Below are 16,518 nucleotides of genomic sequence, written 5' to 3' on the forward strand. Positions count from 1 at the left end.
AAATAAATAAATAAATAAATAAATAAATAAATAAATAAATAAATAAATAAATAAATAAATCTTTAAAAAAATAAGTAAATAAGAAATATGAGTTTGTTTGGGGTACATTCATATGTATGTAAATACACAGAAAAGGGTCTGGAAAATACATATCAAACTTTCACAGCAGTCACTATTGAGAAGGAGGGAGGAGGGTGTGTTCAAAGGATTTTATTTACTCTATGCACTTACTTCTGTACTGTTTGAATTTCTAACAACACACGTTAATTTATGGATTACTTCTTTTAAAATTTACTTTTCATCAAAAAACTCAAAGCTGTATAAGTGAGAGACTGAATGCTGAAAGAGAATATGAGTTAAAAGAAGGTCTTTTTTGGTAATTCAAAGGGTAAAAAAGATTTTCCTCTATAATCCAACCATTTTACGCTCCTAAGAAGAAAACAAAGTCACTCACAGGAGATGCTTTGTTTGCCCATTGCATGTCTTTAAAACACAAATCTCCCCCCTTGCATGTCTTTAAAACACAAATCTCCCCCTATCTCTCTAGTTAACAGCAGTTTCATTAAGAATGTTAGGCCAAAGAGAAATATTTTTCTATAAGGACCTAGAATGGTCAAATATAACCACAGTAGGAGAAATTCCTTAGACTAGTTTTTTTAAAAAACTGTACAATGTTTCCAAGTCCATTTGGATGTGGAAAGACAAACTTCAACTGAACTATGTGTTTAAATATATTTTTGTTTGTATTTTAATTTTCTTTAAATAAATGCATTATCAAATTTGGAAGGAAAAAAAAAAAGAATGTTAGGCCACCCAGCACGAACCTCCATGCCTCCCAGCCTTTCCTTACTGGCCAACTTGGAGACCAACTTATTGACCTTTAGAATTGTTTGTTGCAAAATGCATTCTCCTACACTCACCCTTGCCAGGACCTAGGGGAGACCTAGACATTTTTGTATCAATTCAACCTGCTTAAAATGCAATTATTCTTCACTTTGAAAGCCATGTGTATAAAATTGAAGACATTACAAAATCCAAATACAAAGATCATTGAAAAAGTAGATTATATCTTAAGTTCAAAAATTGTTTTATATCAAGTATTCTAAGCACTCTCTTTAATGTAAGAAAGATTTCTGAATGAACCAAATGAGAAAGAGCAAGGCACTTGTTTCTCTTATAAAAGTTTTTCTATTCATTCTTATGGAAGCTTCTTTATTTTATAAAAAATAAAAAATCTTACAAACTTGAAATTATAAAGTAGTTTTCAATTCCATTTATTAAGAATTGAACTAAGAACAAAACTGGGGAGCTGAGTTCCAAAAAAATGAGTAAGTTGTACTTCTTCCCTACAAAGAGCTTATAATTTGGTAAAAGATACGGAAGCAAAACTAGATGAATTCAATCAAATGAGCAACCAGCTTTAAAAGTGTAGAAATGTAATGAGACCAAAAAAAATCGTATTTCCCAGAACTCCTCTCAGGGAAAATAATACACAAGGTTGGAGAAAATACTTGGCTGAGCTGCTCTGGGGAGAGTAAGGGGGTGGGGGGGGAGAAAGGCCATGAGCACCGAGAGAGGCTACTTGGGTAGCAACCAGTGGTTGCTAAGCACCCCCTAACCTGCGCTGTGGATTTGCTCAGTAGTGTGTGCAATGGGGAAGCATTGGCCCTGGGGGTCCTGCTGAGCTCAGCCTCTCCTCCAAACAAGTGTGGACAAAGCATAAGGAGAGATCGATGTCATGGTTTAGGTTTTGAAACCATCAGAAGCACTTTTCTCTTAGTCATTGTGGCAAAGAAACTGCAAACAGTCTCATGTTAATGCCAGAGACACACTGAGGTCTATTTTGTAGACAAGATGCTTTTTTAAAGCATTAAGTTAAATTTGTGAACTTCCACTATACTGTCTCTTGCCTGAGGGGCCGGCACTTCCCTGCTGGGCTCCAGACCTGCGCCTAACCTCTGCAGAGTTCATCTTACCTTCCCCCAGCAAGCTACCCTCTTAATCTTAGCAAGTAAAACACCATCAACCACTTTACCCACTCCAGAGACATGGAACCAGCCCTCAAGTCCCCCAGCTTCCCCTCCCCTACAGGGAGTCACTGACCAGTCCTACCTATGGAGCATCTCCCAAACGCAACCCTATAAACTCCATGCTCCGTGTCACTGCCTTACCTCCGATCCTCACCATTGCACCCTGCCTGTCCGTAGACGCTCTCTATGCCTTATCTCTCTTCCAGCCTCATCAGCCTCTAGCTGTCCGTCTTTCTACTGCTGCCAAATGATCTTTCCAAAATGGTCATTTGATTATGTTAGATTAAAATTCTTCAGGGCTGTCGCCCACCAACACAAAGTCCGCACTTTTCTAATACGGTGTACAAAGTGTGGGATGGTCCATCACAGCCAGCTTTCCCTGTCTCATCCCCTGTCACTCCCCATACAAATCCTGTCGTGGCCACATTAAATGACTTGTGGATGCCGCACGTGCCTTCTCTGGGCCTGACTCTACGGTAGCACCAGAGACACAACAGTGAACAGGAGGACATGGACTCAGCCTTCAGGCAACTCCAAGTATCCTTGCAGGTGCCTGAAGGTAACACATGCTCTCCAGTCTCTGTACCTGCCCCGAGTCCTGGCTTGTCAGAGGCATGACATTGCTGACCCAGCTGATGGCTAGCTGCGTGACCTTGAGGGAATTACTTCACCTCTCTGGGCCTCATTCCTTCATCTATAACATGAGAGGGTAGCTCAAATGACTTCCAAAATTTCTCCAAAAGTTATAAATAATTTCAACTTTCAAAGTTAGATAAGAGAGAGTCCTCAGACATGTCCCAAAAAGTAGTGGTGTTTAAACTACTGTAAGCAGCACTTTTAACACATTGAAATTGCCAGGTTTTCTTCGGTCATCACAAAAGAAAGGATCCATGTTCCAAGTAAGATATGCCCTCTACCGACCCTTAAGCTCAGACACCCTGCTGCAGTGTACCTTTATTTCACTAAAGTACTTTGTAAATTAGAAAGAGCCAAAAAACACTTCTGTCATCCTATTAACTGTGAGATATGCTATTTTTCCATGAAGTCGTTATATAAACTCAGTCCCTGAATTTCAAGGGAAAAAAAGGTGACCTCACCTCTAAAAGGCGGTTTCTCTCACATCTAACAACAACAACAACAAAAGCAGGCCTTTGGCATTTTTTTTCCTGGACACTCAGAACCCAAATTTATACCATTGAATTACAAATAAATCTCCTGGAACAGGATCAGACGGCGCTAGTGCTATCTTCAGCCCAAAACAAAGCTAGCTTTGATGTTTTTTTTAATTAATTTTTTTTGATGTAGTGTTCCATGATTCATTGTTTGTTTATAACACCCAGTGCTCCACACAGAACGTGCCCTCTTTAATACCCATCCCCAGGCTAGCCCATCCCCCCACCCCCTCCCCTCTAGAACCCTCAGTTTGTTTCTCAGAGTCCATAGTCTCTCGTGGTTCGTCTTCCCCTCCGATTTCCCCCCCTTCATTCTTCCCCTCCTGCTATCTTCTCCTTCTTTTTTTTTTAATATATAATGTATTACTTGTTTCAGAGGTACAGTTCTGTGATCTATCAGTCTTACACAATTCACAGCGCTCACCATAGCACATACCCTCCCCAATGTCTATTGCTTTGATGTATTTTTAACCTAGGTTCATAAATTAACTTTCAGAGAAAAATCTTTATTTTGAGGTAGAACAAATTGTGAAACTCACATATAATTAACCAAATCATGAACAGTTTTTATTTTGATTCTTTCACTGTACTTTTAAAAGAAAAATGTTCTTATCAGAGCACGTTCAAAGTATATTATTATTGTTCTGCTGTCATTGTCCTGGTTTTGGTATTGAATTAGGATTGTATAGAATGTTATTTATACATCTGAGGGAAGTTGGATGATGGGTACATGTGACTCTCTGTACTATTTTTCCAGCTTCCTATGAGTTTATAATTATTTTGAAATAAAAGTCAGGGTTCACCTCATGAGTTAATGAATCTAGTCAGTGATCCCCAATGTGCTACCGTCACAAAAAGAGAGACAACTCGGTATCACGCACCTCCTGATAGAAACAGCACCATCTTTGAAGGAGTCTTGCCAAAAGGCAAAGGTGAATGTGATCAAACCTCCATCCATCAACTAACTTACAGGAAATACACAGAGCAGAGGAGTTGGGTAAGAGACATCACACAGGTACAATCAGCAAGATCCAGACTACGGGAACCTCTACAGAACAAATTATCTCATTTCTTCAACAAATAAATTACAAAGAGAGACACAGAGACAGAAAGAGACACAGAGGGCTATGTGAGAATCTGTAGATAAAAAGGGGCTTAAATACATATCAACAAATTTCAATGTGTGGACCTTATTTTGATCCTGATTTGAACAAACCATAAGACAAACAAAAAAAAATAAAATAGCCTTTAAGAGATCATTGGAAGTGTTAACACTCACTGGATACCTTGTATTAAAGAATTATTCACTTTAAATAAATAAATAATTAAAAGTCCAGAGAGAGAGATAAAGAATACTTGTCTTGAAGTATGTTATTGGCATTTCCTCAAATGTTGAAGTGTTTTTGTATGGAGGGTGCAGTCCCCGATTGCTTTACTTAGACACAACAATGAACTAAAGTACAGGGGTACCAGGTCACCAGGAGGAAAAGAAAATAGAGAAGGTTAAGAATTAGACACTGATTTAAATTTGTCATTTTCAAGTAAGAGTCCATGGTTCTTCACTTGAAATATTAAACACTGAGTGGCAAAGTTAAATGCTAGATTGGTTTCTTTCGTCAGGCCAGAAAGGGGGTGGGTTCCAGATGCAGAAGTGAAGAATGTCCCACGAGAAAACACTCTGTTCCATTAGCCTGAGATATGGCTGAGGGGACACTTCGATTACTGCTCTTGTTCTTAAGCGTTTATTGTCTGGACAAATTACCCTCCCACCTAAGTTTCCAGCGGTCCTTCTCAGCAAAAAGGTGAGTGTTTGTTAAGGAAGTGCTGACTAAATTTTATTTTAGAAGTCTCGGTATTTTAAGTGTGCTTTCCCTTTGCTCAAGAACTTTTCAGCAAAACTTCATTGACATCTACCTTTTCCAGAAATACTTCTCTATATTATATTCGATGCCCTCTGGGCATCGGAGGGTAGAGTTCAAAGTTTAATAAACCTAGTCCTCAGGAAAGAGCTGAGATTTTATAAACACACCAAGCCTTCCCAAGGGTATACTGAATAGGGGCGATTGCCCTAATCCTTCCATTTAAGGGAGCTGTTCAGCTGTAATAAAGAACCGAAGCTCCCTAGGGATGGCAGCCAGAGAGAGAGAGAGAGAGAGAGAGAGAGAGAGAGAGAGAGAGAGAAGAACGTGGCTCCTATGGTTGGTTTTTTTTAAATCTCTGAGGAAAAGCTATATATATATATGGGATTATATGGAGTTTGCATATAAACCCAGCTCTCAGTCTCTGCTACCCATGCATCCATTCTAAAGTAACCTCCCTCTGGTCTATTTTTCCTTTAATCAGCTCCTGTGTGGAATTCAAACTGCAGCAGCTTCTCTGCACCCAGGAGTGACTTGCATTCCCTGCCAGCCAAAGCCTGGCATCCCTGGACCATGACCTGTCCTGCTGCCTCTGCACAGCTTCACCAGGTGGGTGAATGGGGCGGCCACGTTTCCTTTTGCTGCCCACCCCTTTATGCCCTCACATCACCCCTTAAACCAGGTTCAATGAGTCTATTACATTTTGCTGAAAGGATTGTTGGCAACAATGCAGACAATCAGCAATTACATATTAAATATGCAGTTCTTAAAAGAACCTTAGCAACCACTCCACTTAATTTTCATTCATTCAAGAAATATGTAATGATCATTTATAATATGCCAGATACTCTACTAAGCCTGGGCGTTGTATTGGTCAAGGTGAAACTGCAGATAACAGAAACCGTATCAGCAGTTTAAGCAGAGAGTGATTTAAAACAGAATTTAGATGCTCTATATAAAAACAAACATTGGAAAGTCAGGAGGAGAAGCCTCCATGCTGAGCAAGGCAGCGATGGAAGTTTGCTGCTCAGATCTCTCTGCAAGAAAGAACCTGCTCAGAGAAGTCTAGCTAGCCAACATCCTCCAGGGGCCACTTTCAAGGTCTACCGCAGCATCCAGATGGGGCCACACATTCCTCAGGCTGCTCCCAGCCTCTGACTGAGCCCAGCAGGGGTTCTAGATCATGTTATTCCTACCCAAAGCTTGGTTCCTCTGATGAGCAGTCTTTGCTCGGGGACGCCCCATCAGCCTGGCCAAGACTTCCTCAAAGCTATGCTGCAGTCTAAAATTTTTCCTACCCTTTCCTCCCTCCTTCCCTCTAGATCTCAGAATGTCATCATGGTCTAGAGCTCTCCCTGCCCACTCCTACGGCCTCGCCCCTGCTTCTTCACAGACATTTCCCCCAGTCAATCTCTTGCATGTCTAATTCCATCCTGACATGTGCTTCCCAGCCAACCTGGATTAACTCACTAAGCCTTCAAGAACAGGTCCCAGAACAACGCAACAAAACTGGTCCACCGAAGAAGCCACAGCTGCCACAATCAGGAAATAGGGAATTGTGTAGCCACCATTTCAATGGCTGGATTTGAGGAGCATATTGCCTCTGGTGCAGTCTGAGTCACCACATTCTGCTTCTCCACACCCACAAAGTTTGAGAAAAGACACTGAGGTCTCTACCTTAGCTGCCATGAAGGAAGGGGGGAAAAAAAAAAACATGTTTTCTAAGAAAAAGTAACAGAAACGGCAGAAATGTGGCCTCTTCTTCATAGTGTTCATATTGGGCATCTCAGGTCACATGGAACTTGATGGCCCCTGCTCATTGTTCAGTATCTATGATGGTCCTCTAGCTGCCAGAAGGTGTTTCTCTAAGGGAATAATTATCTGGAGGATGGCAGAGCTCTGCTCAAAAGCCTAAGGGCTTTTTTCTATAGGGACCTACCACAGACCCTTCCAGCACCTTTGAATGAGTTGGGTCATATGCTTGTCTTCTTATTATTGATTTTAGGATTTCTGTGTACATTGCAGAAATTAAGCCTCTATCAATCACATAAAATTGCGATTATCTTCTTCCAGGTTGTGGCTTATTTTTTCATGTTATTTCCAGTGCCTTTTAATGAACAGAAGTTATTTTTAATGTAGTTGAACTTATTGGTCTTTTCCATTATGATACATGCTCTTCATATCTTGTCTTAAAAGCTTTCCAACCCTGAGGGCATGAAGATATTCTCCAATATTTTCTTCTAAAAGTTTTAAACTTTCACCTTAAATATGTAAGTCCTCAATCCTTTTAGAATTGATCTTTGTGTGTGGTGTGAGTAGTAACCCACTTTTTTCTCTTAAAGAGAGCCAATTTTCTTAGCGCTTACCATTGAGTATTCCATTCTTCACCACTGATCCGAAATATGTCATTTCTATTGTATCCTTCCCTATGTACATGGGTCTGTTTCTGGAGTCTCTTTTCTGCTGTATTGACCTGTTTGTCTGCCCATGCCCAGTGGCACAGCATCTAAATACTGTATATGGCACAAGAAGTTTTACAGTAGGGTCAGTTCCCCTTCTCCTTGTCAGGTATGTATTGGCCATTCTGGGCTCTTTGCTTCTCAACTTAAATTTTAGAGTAAATTTCTCAAGGCTCACAAAAGCTTTCTTAAGGTTTTTCACCTGAATTGTATTGAAATTGTTGATCAGTTTAGAAACAAGTTACATCTTAATGATATTGAGTCTTTCTGTTCTTGAAAATATTATGACTTTGGGTGCCTGGGGGGCTCAGTTGGTTAAGCATCTGTGTTCAGCTCAGGTCATGATCCCAGGCTCCTAGGATCAAGCCCTGTGTGGGGCTCCCTGCTCGTCAGGGAGTCTGCTTCTCTGTCTCCCTCAGACTCTACCTTCCCATACTCTCTCTCTCTCAAATAAATAAATAAAATATTTTTTAAGATTTTTTTTTTTTTGACACAGAGGGAACACAAGCAGGGGGAGTGGGAGAAGAAGAGGCAGACTTCCTGCCAAGCAGGGAGCCCGAGGTGGGGCTCGATCCCAGGACCCTGGGTCATGACTGAGCCACAGGCAGATGCTTAACGACTAAGCCACCCTGGCGCCCCAATAAATAAAATATTTTTTAAAAAAGAAAATGATATGACTTCATTTTTATGTCTTTAATAAACTTTTATGATTTTATGACCACAAATGTCCCACATATCTTCAATGAGATATATATCTAGGTACCTTTTACTTTCTTAACTTTATTTTGTTATTATAAACGGTAGACGTTAAAACTTGTTTTTTAAATGTTTGCTGCTGATGCACAGATATGCATTTGATTTTTGTATAATTTTATATCCCACAACTTTGTGATTCTGTTATTAATGCTAATGATTGGTATATAGATTCTTGGGGGTTGAACAATCATATAAGTTGAAAATAAATACAATTGTCCTACAGCCTTCCAGATTTTTATATTTCTCATTTCTTTTTCTTGGCCTGTTGTACTGGGTAAGATATCTAATACATTGAATAGAAGTGGTGATGGCATACCTTCTTCTCTTCTAAACAGAATGCTTTTACCAATTCCTCATTCAATGTTGCGCTGTTATTCCCTTCTTGTCCCAGCCCAGACCCACCCCTTCATACTCTGCTCTGTGATGCCAAGGCGGGGAACCTGCGTACCACATTTCTCAGACAGCAGCTTCTTGTTAGACTCCACCAGCAAGAGGTACTCATGGGAGATTGCAAGGCGGATGGAGAGAAGCAACTCCCTGTTTTCTAGGTCTTCCTGACATTCCTCTTACAGCAGCTCCTTGGATCTTTTGATACCCAAGTGCCCAGGGTGCTCCCTTGATGGGCAAAGCCCTACCTCTGCAGCACCATCTCAACAAACACCGGCTGTATGGGCCTCCACGGGCCAGAAGATGGCTTCCCTCAAAGGTATTAAGAGATACAAGCCTCATAAAATGACTTGAAACTATTCCCTCTTTTTCTCTCCTGGAATGGTCTGGACACCATTAGTCTTTGACTTGAATGTTCAATAGAACTTGCCAAGGAAGTCATCTGATGTGATGTTTCCTTTAAGTGAAGATATCCTACTACTTATTTTTTTGAATCCTTATTATAAGATAATTTAGGTTTTCTATCTATGCATAAGACTGTCGGGAATTTGTATTTTTCAAAAATGTGTCCGTTTTGTTTTTTTGTTTAAGATTTTTTTTTAATTTATTTATTTCTTAGAGCGTGAGCAGGAGAGAAACAGCATGAGAGGGGAGAGGGTCAGAGGGAGAAGCAGGCTCCCCGCTGAGCCGGGAGCCCGATGTGGGACTCGATCCCAGGACCCTGGGATCATGACCTGAGCTGAAGGCAGTCGCTTAACTAACTGAGCCACCCAGGCGCCCCAAAAATGTGTCCACTTATGGCATGTATATGCCTGACATATACATAGGCAAAATGTTCTTCATTATATTCTTAAATTTTCTTTTTAATCTCCACGTCATCTGTGGTGATGCTCTCTTTTTGTATTCCAAGTAATTTCTACTTGTGCCTTCTTTCCCTTTTTAATCACTCTTCCCAGAGGTTGGTTACTCTTATTATCTTTACAAAAACACAACTTTTGTCTTTTTGATAACTTTCTATGGTATCTTTGTTTTCTGTTTCATTAATATATGCTATCTTTCTCTTTTTCCTACTACTTTTTGAAGGAGTTCATTTTCCTACTGTTTTTCTAATGTCTTAAGTTGAATGTTTTGTTCTTTAATTTTCAGCATTTCTTTTTCTAATACATGAATATATGAGTATATTTTCCTCAAGTATATTAGCTTCATCTTACAAATTATTTGCTTTATATTATTTAGTGCGTGTTTTTTAAATATAATTTCTTCTTTAATCCATAAAATTTTTAGAAATATGTTTTAAATTTTTTTAATATTGTGGGTACAGTGTTGTTTGTTTGTCCATTGGATCAAGATTGCAAATAGTGGGGGCACCTGGGTAGCCCAGTCAGTTTAAGTGTCTGTCTTTGGCTCAGGTCCCGATCCCAGGGTCCTGGGATCGAACCCCATGCTGGGCTCCCTGCTCATCAGGGAGCATGCTTCTCCCTCTCCTGCTCTCCTGTTTGTGCTCTATCTCTCAAATAAATAAATAAAATCTTAAAAAAAAAAAAAAGATGCTAACTGCGTTATTGAAATCTTCTGTATCCCTTCTGAGTTTTTTTTATCTGCTTAATGTATTAATTATTGATATAGGTTAAAATCTCCCACTCAATCATCAGATGTATCTGGCAGCCCCACTTCTTTTTTTTTTTTTACATCTTTGTTGATTTTTGCTTGTTTTATCTGTTTTAGAGTATGTTCTTAGTGTATACCAGATTAGAATTTCATATCTCCATGGTGAATTGAACCTTTATCATTTGGTGGCAACCCTCTTCATCTCTAATAGGATTTTTTCTCTTACAGCCTCTCATGTCTTACTTAATATCACTTCATCATCTTTTCCTGATCCTGTGGACTTGATGATGGTTATCATGTCCCTGGCTGGCTATGTCCCAGCCTCTTTGTTCAAGAGGCCCAAATTACTCCAACACCTTTTTGTCCTTGCTATCCCATGATAGCTTCTGAATTATTTGTGGATGGGTTCTCCTTGCAGACAGCCTTCAAATGATCATCTTTGCCACAACAATAACAACATGGCAGATTTCCTCCTCAAAGCGTCCATTCAATGGTCCTATAAGCAGTTTTATTATAGATGTACCATTACTCCTTTATCTCTGTTGGCCAAATTATCATTGTCTGAAAGCTAGATTGATGAGATTGTATCTGCCCTGAGCAATGAGTTTCTAAAAAGAATCCTATACTAATGGTCAGTTTTCATCAAATAAAGCATGCAAATAACCACTTCAAAATGTCCTAAGTTGGAATAGTATCCTTTCTTCAACTCATTTATCAAGCTCATTATCAACATGAATCTACCAACCTTACTTGAATAAGATGGCTGCCATACCGATTAAATGAATGTGTTAGAAAATCTTTTTTCCAAAATCTGTTTTGGACATCAAAGTGCTTCTTTTTAATCATTTATCTGTTCATGATGACATGCTGTGGATGTGGAAAGTAGCAGAGATGACACAATAAAGTAGAAGGGGAAAGAATGGGTTTTTTAAAAGATTGATCTATTTGTTTGAGAGAGAGAGAGAGAGAGAGAGAGCATGAGCCAGGGAGGGGCAGAGGGGTGGGGGGGGAGAGAGAATCTCAAGCAGACTCCCTGCTGAACAGAGAACCTGAAGGTTTGATCTCACGACCCTGAGATCATGACCTGAGCCAAAACCAACCGTCAGATGCTCAACCAACTGAGCCACTTGGGTGCCGCAGGAAAGTGTGTTTTGAAACTCTCAGTTCTGTTATTTGGCAGCTATGTGACCTTGGACATGTCAATTAATCTCCCTTGTGCCAGACTTTTTCATCCATAAAATGGGAATAAAAAGATCTACCACAAATTGTTGGTGTGAGAACTAAATTAAGTATAAAAAAACAGGCACTCAATAAGTAAATGTTCTCTTCATATTTCCTCCCAATCTAGGAGAAAGATCCTTCCTGAAAGCCGTGAAACAGTTGAGCTGATGTCTGTGAAAGGAAAATCCAGAACTTTTTTTTTGAAAGATCAATCTCCCAACGATGGATCAGCTCTACCCTTTGCCTGTCTTTACTGAATGGAGTCTAGGCTCTGCCTAAGCAGAACAAAACTGAGTTAAATCCAACAAAGTCTGACCATGTCCATAGGACTGAACTATAAAAACTGAAATTTGTATCCCCAGTTTTAAGTAAATTTAAAAAAAAAACCTTTACTGGTATTCCTTACTATTAAATAAACTCCATACATGCCTTTTTGAATTGCTAAAGCTAAAAAATTAAAAACTGTTATATAGCCTGAAATCTTGGAGGTTTTTTAAGCTAGAATTCCGAAGATATCAGAGAGCAGCACCTGCTGGCCAACTGTGATACTGCAGCTCACTGGGTCATTAAAGTGAAATGGATGGTGTGGCCAGTGAAAACTCCCCCGTCCTAGAAGCAGTCCTATATTCATATGGAGGGAGCAATCCTCCCTCCCACCTCTCAGTCACCACCCCCCAACTCACCAGCCCCTGCCAATTTGCCTCCTAAATGACTCTCAGGGTCTTCCACATTTCATCCCCATGTTCACCACCCCCATATAGGCCACCATTTTTTATTGCCTGAATTCTAGGAACAGTCTCCCCAGCCACTTCCCAGATTCAGTCTTTTCTTCATATAACAGCCAGGTGATCCTTCTGATACAGCACCATCGTGATCATCTCACCCGCTGCCAAGGAGTTTCTTATTAAAGAGGTCAATCTTTTATTACAGAATTAACAGATTCTTCTCTCCACCATGGTGTCCTTCTTCTCTCCCAGCATCATCTCTCTACACATCCTTCCTCCATTCCTTGCTCTAGCCACACTGAATGTCACTCAGTTTCTTTGTCACACACCCTGCACTATATTGTTCTTACCTCCATATCCTCACCCTGCTGTTCCCATTGCCCGGAACCTCTTCTCTATCCATTCACAAATTTACCCTTCAAGTTCATCTTAGCTGTCATTTCCCTGAGAAGATTTTTCTGACCTCTCTAGAATGGATTTGGTCCTCTTGCTCTAAATTTGTACAGGATGTGTTATTCTCTTAATCAAACCTGTGGTTTAACTGTCTATCACCTCCTCTGGACTCTAAGCTTTGTGAGGATAAGAACACATGACTGATTTGTTCATCTTTGTAACTTCACATGGCACAGTGCCTCCATAGGAACGTAATAAATAATTGTTAAAGTATTGAATTGAGATCTAGTGTATTTTCATATGTTAAAAAAAAAAGAAGAAGAAGATAGCAGGAGGGGAAGAATGAAGGGGGTGGATATCAGAGGGGGAGACAAACCATGAGAGACGATGGACTCTGAGAAACAAACTGAGGGTTCTAGAGGGGAGGGGGGTGGGGGGATGGGTTAGCCTGGTGATGGGTATTGAGGAGGGCATGTTCTGCATGGAGCACTGGGTGTTATACCCAAACAATGAATCATGGAACACTACATCAAAAACTAATGATGTAATGTATGGTGATTAACATAACATAATAATAAAAAAAAGAAATCTACTGTATTTTCAACTGAACCATTTGAAATTGCCTTTTTAAGGTCAAAACTGTCAAATATTGGCAATTACATATGTTCACCCTACAACTGCTGCCAGTTTGGAAGGAGAGAGGAGATTTAACAAGTGAAATACGTTACCAAATAATCAATAAATGTCTTTTTAAAAATATAAACTTAATTTTCACTGAAATCCATTATCCTGGCCACATACACAATTAGAAACCCATGAATTCAGGAAGTAGCCTTCAAAAGGAAAACCAAAGACCTGTGCTAGCTCTTAAAAACACAGTAGACTACCAAAACCTTGGTGAGTATTTTGGTTAATAAGTAACTTCCCAAACTCATCATGCCAAAGTACTGATAATAACCTGGCCATGCGTATATGGGAGTTATATCTAGAACATTTCCATTCTGCCAAATATCACTGCAGCTGTTACTTTATCCATCATTCAACACTTCCCCTAAGTAGACATCACCACCCGTTGTGTCCAGCCCCAGGACTGCTGCCTTCATTTGAACAGGCAATTCCAAAGAAGCAAGCTGCTAGTTAAATAAATACATCTGTGCTTCCCCTGGAATCCACTCATACTTTCAAATAAACGCATTCAGTGGGATAGAGCAAGAGAGCGGGCTCCAGCACAAAAGGAAATCTGTCGAGCAGATGTTGCTTCTGTGCAGTTGACGATTCCTTAAAAGCTTTGTGTAAGACTAACATAAGGCAGGGGGCCTGGGCAGAGGGGTAATTTTCTTTAGCCTGTTTATTGCTTTCTCTACTTTTATATGCAGAGATATCCTGGTTCAATTTCCAGGTGCAATGGATTCTTCACAAACATTCAGTGATCTGGATACTTTTATGCATTACACAACCTGTATTAAAGATTCCATACAAAATTATTTATTCTTGCCAAAATACACTAACTTTCTACTTCTGTTTATTACTGTTCTGGCTGAAAATGGTCTTTCTTACTTAACCTCTGTTTCTTGTGTCTTACTGGCTCCAAAATGATTATGTTTCGTGGCATAACTTCTCCCATTTTCTTCTCAGTCAGACATGATTTGAAGTAGAGAATTTAGAAAAATCTATTTACCTGTGGTTTTATTTTATTTGAGGATGACATTTTTAAATGCAATTTTAAATTTAGTAATTTTATTTTTCCTTACTTTAAAAAACTTTTTTCTTGAGACAAGAAAATGGAAAATTTAAAATCAACATCCCACTGAATGTGAAACTAAAGATCCCCAAATATCCTGACTCTCTTCTTACAGTTATCTTTACTGATGTGAGTAGATGGTCTATGAGATGGGAGAAATTCATCTTGTTTTCGATGTATTGATGTGATATTTCTATTGAAGACTTAAAAACTATAATAGGTACTTTAGAAATAGGCATGGCTGAAATAGGCATGGCTCATGCCATTAATCATAATGTGCAGTTGAAGAATATGGTAGATTTTGATATAAATAATGATTTACTCAACTACTGTAATGCAACTTCAGAGTAGTGAGGAGAGAAGTTGATTTGAGTCAGAAAATCTGGGTCCAAGTCCATAACTCTGTGTTTACCTGCTTCTTGGCTTTGGGCAAATCTCTTAAACTCTTTAACTACATGTCCCTCCTCATGGTAGTGTAAGGATTGGGGTGATAAGTGATGCTGTGAGGAGAGGGGATGTAATAAATGTCACATTCTTCATTTTCCTAAATCAAATTAAATCTGACCCTCTCCCTACCATGGACACTGTTGTGACCTGCCCAACATCCACCCCGGTGTTCTCCCTTCCTGAACTGATTTCTCCCAGATGTCCACCCTTCTCTATCCCAGCCCCTGCCCAGGTGAGTGAATCCTAAGTGGTCCTAATGGAACACCTTGCCCATAAATGGACTGGGAATGGTCAAAGAGTGCAATTCTGGCTTAAGACATAGAGGAAGTTGGGAAGCTTCTGTAAAACATCTCCTCCATATTCAAAAGAAACACAGAAAGATACAATCTCTTCTCCATTGGATATAGGCATGTCTAGATGTGCAACCAAGGTAACAACTGCCAACCATGAGGTAAAACAGCCAGAAGACATGACCAATGAGCTGAAGACGGCAGAGAAAAAAGAGAAGAAGAATCGGGATCATTCTTGATCCATAGAGCTAATAAACTTAGCTACCCTGCTTTAGCACTTCATGTTGTCTACAATAACAAAGTTCCTTATTATTTTGCCAGCTAAATCCAAGTTTTTGTTGTCAGTAGCTAAGAGCATCCTAATTGTCACATACTCCAGTATTAGAAGTTTGACCAGAAGTCCAAAACTAGCTATTTTTAAGAATTCTCTACCTGTTGGGTCAGATAAGAACCCTTGGGCCTTCAAGGCGTCGTAGAACAGGAATTTATGGTGGTTGTCACTGCTGTTAATTCCTTCCATAGTCCCTTGAGATCCATTCAAAAATGGCTAACTCTACTGAGCTTCCCTCCCTCTGTAATAAGTTTGGCCAGAAGGATAATCACTGAGGTTCCCAAGGCCTCAGTCCAAAAAAGGAACCTAAATAGCCATCCCCAGGTGTGTTGGGCAAAATTTTGACTCTCATGATCTTCAGGCCGTGGTGTTAAACCTGTGCATGTTGCATTACGTGGTAAGAGGAACTTTACAGATGGAGTTAAAGTAACAGACTTTAAAATAAGGAGATTATCCTGGATTACTGAGTGGGCCCAAATAACCTCATAATCCTTTAAGAGTGGAAGAGGAAGGCAGAAATGTTCATCAAAGAGATGAGGCAGAAAGCAGGAGAGATTCAAAGTGTGAGAGGGACTCAACCTGCCATTGCTGGCTTTGAAGATGGAAGTAGGAAACATGAGCTAAGGAATACAGGCAACCTCTAAAAGCTAACAACCCTCAGCTGACAGCCAGGAGAAAAGTGGGGAGTTCAGTCCTACAACCACAAGGAAATGAATTCTGCCAACAACCTGAATGACAAGGAAACAGATTCTCCCCTGGAGACCCCAGAAAGGAAAGCAGCCCTACCAACACCTTGATTTTAGCTTTCTGAGGCAGGTGAACCCACCAACTTCTGGCATAGATAATAAATTTGTATTGTTTTAAGTCACTAAGTTGTGATCATAGAACACTAATATACCACATGAGGTTCTGCCACATCCAGCTCCAAAAGCCTCAGGTCTCCCTCACCCTCAGAATCCCCAACCCTCCCCTGCTTTTCACACTTTGGGAAGATCAAACTACACCTATGGTGAGCAAGCCATTCTCCTCCTTTATTCTTAAGCCATAAAACCCCCAGCTACCACTATAGTCACAAACAGTCATGTGCCCACACACGCGC

This window comes from Mirounga leonina, unplaced genomic scaffold (genome assembly GCF_011800145.1).
Source record: "Mirounga leonina isolate KUSES-001 unplaced genomic scaffold, KU_Mleo_1.0 Mir_126, whole genome shotgun sequence".
NCBI lineage: Eukaryota > Metazoa > Chordata > Mammalia > Carnivora > Phocidae > Mirounga > Mirounga leonina.